Genomic DNA, 6,783 nt, shown 5'->3' with positions numbered 1-6,783 from the left:
GGTCCCGGAACAAAATTCTCCGAAAATCACATAGAAAGTTCCTCGGGTCAGATAAAGCGGCCACGCAAAGTTTGAGCACCAACAGAAGACATTTGGGGTGCCAGGTGCAGGCAAACTGACGATTCGCCAAAACTCGGCTTATCCTGAAAAATGTGTTAAAGCTCGTTATTTGAGGATGAAATCGAACAGGTTGATTCCTGAAATGAGCTCGGACGCGTGATTGAAAAACAGGGAGAAAAAGAAACAGGGTCCGGTACGACCTTCCGAACGGCTGAAATTGAAGTGTGTATAATACACGGTTTTTCGGGATTCCAGGGTACCGGAACAAAATTCTCCGGAAATATAGGATGCTGACGTCAAAGGAAACTTGAGGTGGCTGGCATCATAGGATGGTGGTTTATGAAGTTGGAGGGTGGGTGGTTGAGTTTGCATTGAGGTACGGAGGGGTTTAAAGGTTAACCTTTGATATCATCCTTATCTAATGGATAAGAGGGGGTTCGTAGGTTCGCAACGAACTATGGGTTCGTACAATTATTACTTCGCGACGGACCAAAAGAAAACAAGCAATATATTTGGGATAAATGGAGTCATCAATGAAAATACTAGTTCGTCAGTTACCTGAATGAAAATCCTGCCATTTTCATCCCATTCATATGAAACAAGGCCGGCCGATAAATCTACTTGGGGATGAACTGTTCTTTTAAGTACTTGCAGGGGTAATTGTCTTCTGGTTGCCTTAGCCACTGATAGCTTGTGTCTTCAAGCCACTTTGGGTTGACTAGGAACTTTCCCTCTCGGACAGCCCAACGGGCCTTATGTGTCCCAGGATCTGACGAGACGACATTTGTAACTGAAGCCCTGAGTTCGGTCGAACATGTGGCCCCCAACTGCTCTGCCATCTTCCACATAGAATGATCTTTACATCCGCTGAACACTATCTCACAATCTTTTAGGACTTCCTTTCGGACTTCTCTCCTGACCTGCATGACCAATTTTGTATACACCTTGACTTCGCACTTTATACACTGGATTTACAGGAGAGGGGAAAACTGAAAAGCTCCATTTCAGATAACACAAATATATAATGTAATCCTTCAACACGTTCATATTGTCTTCCTTTGATTGTAGTGGCTAGGATAAACCATGTCAACTTTGATTGTAGTTGCACAACTTTTGAGACGAATAATATGAGAACAGTTTATCTAACAAATTTTAGTAGTAGTTTTTCACATTGTTCTTTACTTTATTGGGAAGAATTAAAAATCAAAGTTGACATTAGCTGATAACTTAACTGGTAAATCACATTATAGTCAATTTGAAACACTTAGAAGGTCCAAAAATGATTGCATCACAGAGTCAAAGTTTTTAATCAGTTTCTTGAATGTCGATGATTGATGAGATGCAAACCACAAGAAAAAGGAGAAATCTAGAATACGACCAAACACGAAAAACTTAATGAGGTAAACATATAACATTCGACTAGTATAGACTTGCTGATAGAGTGCAGCAATATAAACCAGCTTTAACCCACGCCAACTTGACCGTCAGTATAACACTTGAAAGAAGAATCAAGAGTTTCTAAGGTAATCTCGTAAGTAGGAAGTGGGGAAAAAAATGCCACAAACAGAGAGGAAAGCAAAGTATTAGAAACCTGCAGATGAATTTCCAAACAGGTGAAGGCTTCGCATGATAATTTAAACAGCTAAAATACTGCAGTTACGATGAGGTTTAGCCCCCGTAACTCCATCATCGACATACGAACACAAAAAAAAAGCATACCCAACAACCACTCAACCAGTTCGCATATTAACAGACAACCGAACACCATAACAGAAACAAGACACATAATAACACATGAGCGTGGCTAGGAAGAGTTTACCTGCTTCACATCTCTAGCAGAATAGTTGTTTCCATTCCCCTGTTTAAAGATTCTAAATGAATAGGCATACCCAAGAAGAAAGAATAGATTAACTCAAAGAAACAGCAGCTGAAATTAATTCAAGGGAAAGAAGCTAACAGGATCAAAGAATTGGCCATGTATTCTTTTAAGAACTCTCAGAACTTTTGCAAGTGCTCCATCTACCTCACTCTCATCACTTTTCAACTCAGACAGAGACTCATGCTGGCGTCCGAATTGGCGACAACTTGATAAAAAGAAGTGGTATCTCTTGATCAATATCAAATTGTCCGTATGTTTCTGCCAGACCTGAATTAGTAAAGAATCAAAAGCGTTAAGTTCTTTCTTATTGTTTTTACGCCCAAATGAAATCCAAATTAGATGTAAGAATGAGAGAGTGATATTAATATATGTCAACATGGAACATTTTTGGGGAAGTAACTCAAAAAATTGTATAATAGAAATTAGGTGTAGTACAGGAAAGCAGCCAACATTAAACCCAATGAGAAAATTCAGTTTAATGGAGCAAGTTGGAACAATACTTACGTCTTCCGTATCATCAAGTATCAAAACAGCACTCTCTCAACCAAGTACCACATCTAGCCCTTTCTGATGTCTCTCAGTGCAATCAGCTCGGGAAATCACTCTTGAATTGAAGTACAAACTTCTGGGATCAAGAAGCTTAGCCATTTCAAGTGCATATGCACGCTCACCCATTGTGTAAATGTACATTTCAAATATCTGCCTTGCTTCTTGCAGGAAATGGCGAACAAACGGTCTTAACTTAGTCATCATCCGAATCGATTCCAATCGGAATAAGCTGCCTTTTGGAATGTCTGCAACTTGCAACGTACCCAATTAAAAAGAGGAAAGTTGAGGCAGAAGCATATACAGGTGACACACAAATATGTCAGTTATGTTCTAAACCTGATCAATTTGTATCTTGAAAAAGAACATTTCTATCATTGGCCACTTTAATACAATATGCGGAGGTCATAAAACTGTATTCATTTAGCACTTAAACTTGTGACCTATCTACAAACTGACTTGTGAATATAATTGCAAGATGGAAATTTGCAGTGTGCAAGGGTGTCCATTATTGTCATTGCTTTAAATTACTTATCAAGCTCAGACCCCTTTTCAAATGGGTAAATCCATATATAATGTTAAAAAACTATGGAAACCTTTCATCATCAACAATAATACGAATAAGTTGCGTCTTTCGCAAAAGTTTGTTACAGGGTATAGAACTCAATAGTTGAGGAGTAGATATCTTACAAGTTGGAAAAGAAATGTGAAAAACAATAATACACATAAGTTCAGTAGAGACTAGAGAGTTACCTCGAAGAGAATCAGTTCTACTGAGTAGATACTCCTTCTGATCTTATGTCATCTAAACGGCTGGAATTTAGTAACGTATGATCCAAGTCAAGGATCAAATACAGTTTCTTGCGGCCTAATACAGATCTCACATCAGAGTCGCGCAATCTAGAAATTTCATCAGTTCTCAGTCTTAAACCCTGCATATCCAATTTAAGAAATCTTGATTAGAGTAACTTCTCTGAAGATTGTTTAGAAATGATGAAAGCTATGACTTATAACAGTATCTAAACTTTGCTCCAAAAAACTATACCTCATGTATGTATCTAAATGGCACACCACCACCATCATTTTTTTCTTTCTCCACAGCGGTAGCACAAGTCTCTGAAGAAACTATGGTTAAAATTCAAGCAATGAAAGCATATGCACCCAATGACACATCTTTCCTAGTCACTCCCCTCTCTCCCCTTCATCTTGCAACTTATCTGTTAAATAGGATCCATTACAATGCAATTGTCAAAACATAATTAAAATGTAGATTGTCCTCATATCCCATGAAGCATGTCAATGATACAATAACAATGAGTTCAAGTGTTCTACACTACTTGTACTAAAGCAACTCTTACAAAGTTCCCTTTCAGATTAAGAGCTTAGATGGTACTAGCTACCTCCTTTACGTCACCTCCATTTTGGCGCAAAAAAGGAGATGGGATGAGACCATTTTTTGTTTTACTTTTGGATGACAAGTGGATCAAATTCTTTATGGAGTCAATTTATCCATCAACAACTTTCTTAAAAAATGAACAAGGAAAGACTCCACATAAATTACACATTTAGATTACTAACCAATCGTTATCTGCAACGTCAATATTCTCGGCATCAGAATCTGGCGGAACATCAGAGCCAGAATCAAGCACAGCATCAAGCAGTACTACTAAATCATCACTGCTCCATGAATGGATTGGAGAATCAGTCTCGACGCTCATCTGCGCAAGTTTCTTTCAAGAATTAATCAATTATTCAGAAGGATAATCAAGTAACCAAAGCAACATAAATTATTTTAATTAAAGCTCATCTGCACATTTCTCCTCGAGTAATTATACACAGGGATAGATAACTGGAGCTACTGCTCTATAACTGTTTAATTACGTACACCGGTTTTTAGTAGGCGATTTTCGTTCCAAATTCAGCCAAAATGAACATCTTGTGAATATAAATTGAATGCAACAGAGGAAACAAACACTACAAAAAAATCCATCAATGATAAATGTATATTAAAAATTGTACAGATCGCAACCTACAATATATCTTTATCAGTATCGGGATTGCAACCCCAGCAAAATATATACCCAATTACTATGAAATTGGTACATCCTTAAGGCTATGTTAGTTTCATACTCTCGTGTACCCGTTACCGTTTCGGACACTTACACTTGGACATCGATAACCCTCAGATGCTTTATTTTAGACCAAAAACTTGACTATATATATTATAACATAGCCGAGTAAGACACTTGGGTACGTACGCATGTCCCACCCTTTCCGTCAGATTCTTGTCATGCCCTAATCCCTAATCATTCAAGACGGATATGCCCGTCTCTAGTTTTTATCTCATCTATCTATTTGAATTGTTTCTTGTTTAAGACCGATAATTTGTGAAACCTTATATTTAAGTAGAAGTCTAAACCTAGAATCGTAGACCTTATACCAGCTTAAAATTGAAACTAATCCAGACCGCGAAACAACAGAAAGAATAAAGAGGTAAAATTAGGGTTTGAATAATTGGGGATTTAAGTGAAGCAAACAAAAATCACTCGAATAAGAGTAGTAATCAGGAAGTAGACTAATAATTGAATACCACAACTCCACAAGTAGTCAGAAACGGAACGGGATATTCCTTCATCTCAATCCTTTGTGTACGTATATACGAACGGAAAAGGTAGAGAACAAAAAAATCGGAAAAAAGGAACCTTAGAATTGAGTTATTAGGGAATGCCATGACAACGACGACCGCGTGACAGTCTGACAAAGACGATGTCGCGTATGTTGGTGTTGTGTGTTGTGTTACTTGTGTATATATATACGACGACGCAAATGTCAATGATACAAGGAGCGGGTTATTACCCTTGGATCACTATTTCAATAAAAAAAATGCTAATCTTAAAGAGCAGGGCGGTAAATGAACAGTCGGCCCCGTTAAGTTTTCGGAATAGCCTCGGCCAAAGCTTAACTCAAGCTGAGCCGGACCAAGCTCAAGCTCAAATTCGAGCCGAGCTCATCCAAATCTGCTAATCCCGTGCTCCATAAGGCTTAGGCTGGATCTTGTTTTAACTCTTTTTTTTAGTGGTATAAATTTAATTTTTTTGAAGTCATTTAATTTAAAATCATATCTTACTTTGGTATTTGTAATTATGTTACTCTGTACTGTATAACATTTCTAATTATATTTACCATTTTAAAAAAATACTTTTTATTATATAGTTTAATTATGTTTAATTCATGTTTAAAGGTAGTGGGTAGCTTAATTAATTCATCTTTTAAGTATTTGTGATCGAGTAGATTAAAACTAGGGTTAAGTGAAAACTTTTGTGGGATTAATGAGTCAGATTTGAGTTGTGTTCGTATGCTAATTGTTTGTGGGTAATTGCCTTTAATCTCATGCACACCAAATGTTTGTGAAAACACAAATTCTTGTTTCAGACCGACACTTTTGATCTTATTCCAAGTCAACCAAAAACTACTTGACTATTCGTAAGGTCAGGCATGGAATTTTATACTACCTCCATCACAATAATTGCTACGGAGTATTTTGAAAAAATGTAAATGTATATTGTGAAAAAAATGATTGTCAAAGTTGGCACTGGTTGACCGTAAAAGTCAAATGGGGACAATAAATTTGGATAGACGGACTTGATAGCGTATCTTTATCATAGTTAACCCTTGTTTCAGGAAGGGGTTTGCTGGCTCGTGTAATATTCATCTGATTTGTGGTTTGTCTCGTATTTGTAGGTAACTGAAAAATACCATCCCCTTGCTAAGCATGATTACTAAGCTTCCGTATTTATCAGGTAACTTGTTTGTGCTTTAGCTTCTTGTATTTTTTTTTTTCAATTTATATATAAAAACCTTCAAAGAAGCTTAGTAATCATGCTGTTGGAGTGCACAAATTGGTAAGTGAACTCTTCTAGTACATTAGCATGGATGTTATAATTGAAGTCGCTCGCATATATATCATTGTTAGAAGAAACATTCAAGGCCGAAAAAACGCCAGCCGAGATGTTTGTTTGTTAAATGTTGAATTGTCTTTTTAATTTGTGATAGTATTATTTTGTTTCTCATTCTTCCAGACATTGGAAGATTGTAGCGATGCTTTAAGGGCATTTCAAGAGAATGTCAATGAAAAGGCTAACCAAACAGCAAAAAAACTGTTCCGACTTCTGCTGCTGCTGCTGATGCTGCTGAGAAGCTTAAGGACGATTTTGATCTCAGAATGAAGGATGATTTGCGCGTAGCGGAAATACTAAAGGGCAGTCTCCAGGTTGCCTTGAAGTCCTTAAACAATGAAG

At 37.2% G+C, this 6,783-nt stretch overlaps 1 pseudogene; it reads right to left on the bottom strand.

Annotated features, from left to right (window-relative positions):
* Window positions 1–538: 538 nt before the first annotated feature.
* LOC141621097 (RNA polymerase II C-terminal domain phosphatase-like 4) lies at window positions 539–4,203 on the bottom strand (annotated as a pseudogene).
* Window positions 4,204–6,783: the final 2,580 nt, after the last annotated feature.

This window comes from Silene latifolia, chromosome X, assembly GCF_048544455.1.
Source record: "Silene latifolia isolate original U9 population chromosome X, ASM4854445v1, whole genome shotgun sequence".
Classification (NCBI taxonomy): domain Eukaryota; kingdom Viridiplantae; phylum Streptophyta; class Magnoliopsida; order Caryophyllales; family Caryophyllaceae; genus Silene; species Silene latifolia.
Note: the sequence above shows the minus strand (reverse complement) of the source record. Positions and strands in the feature narration are given on the sequence as shown.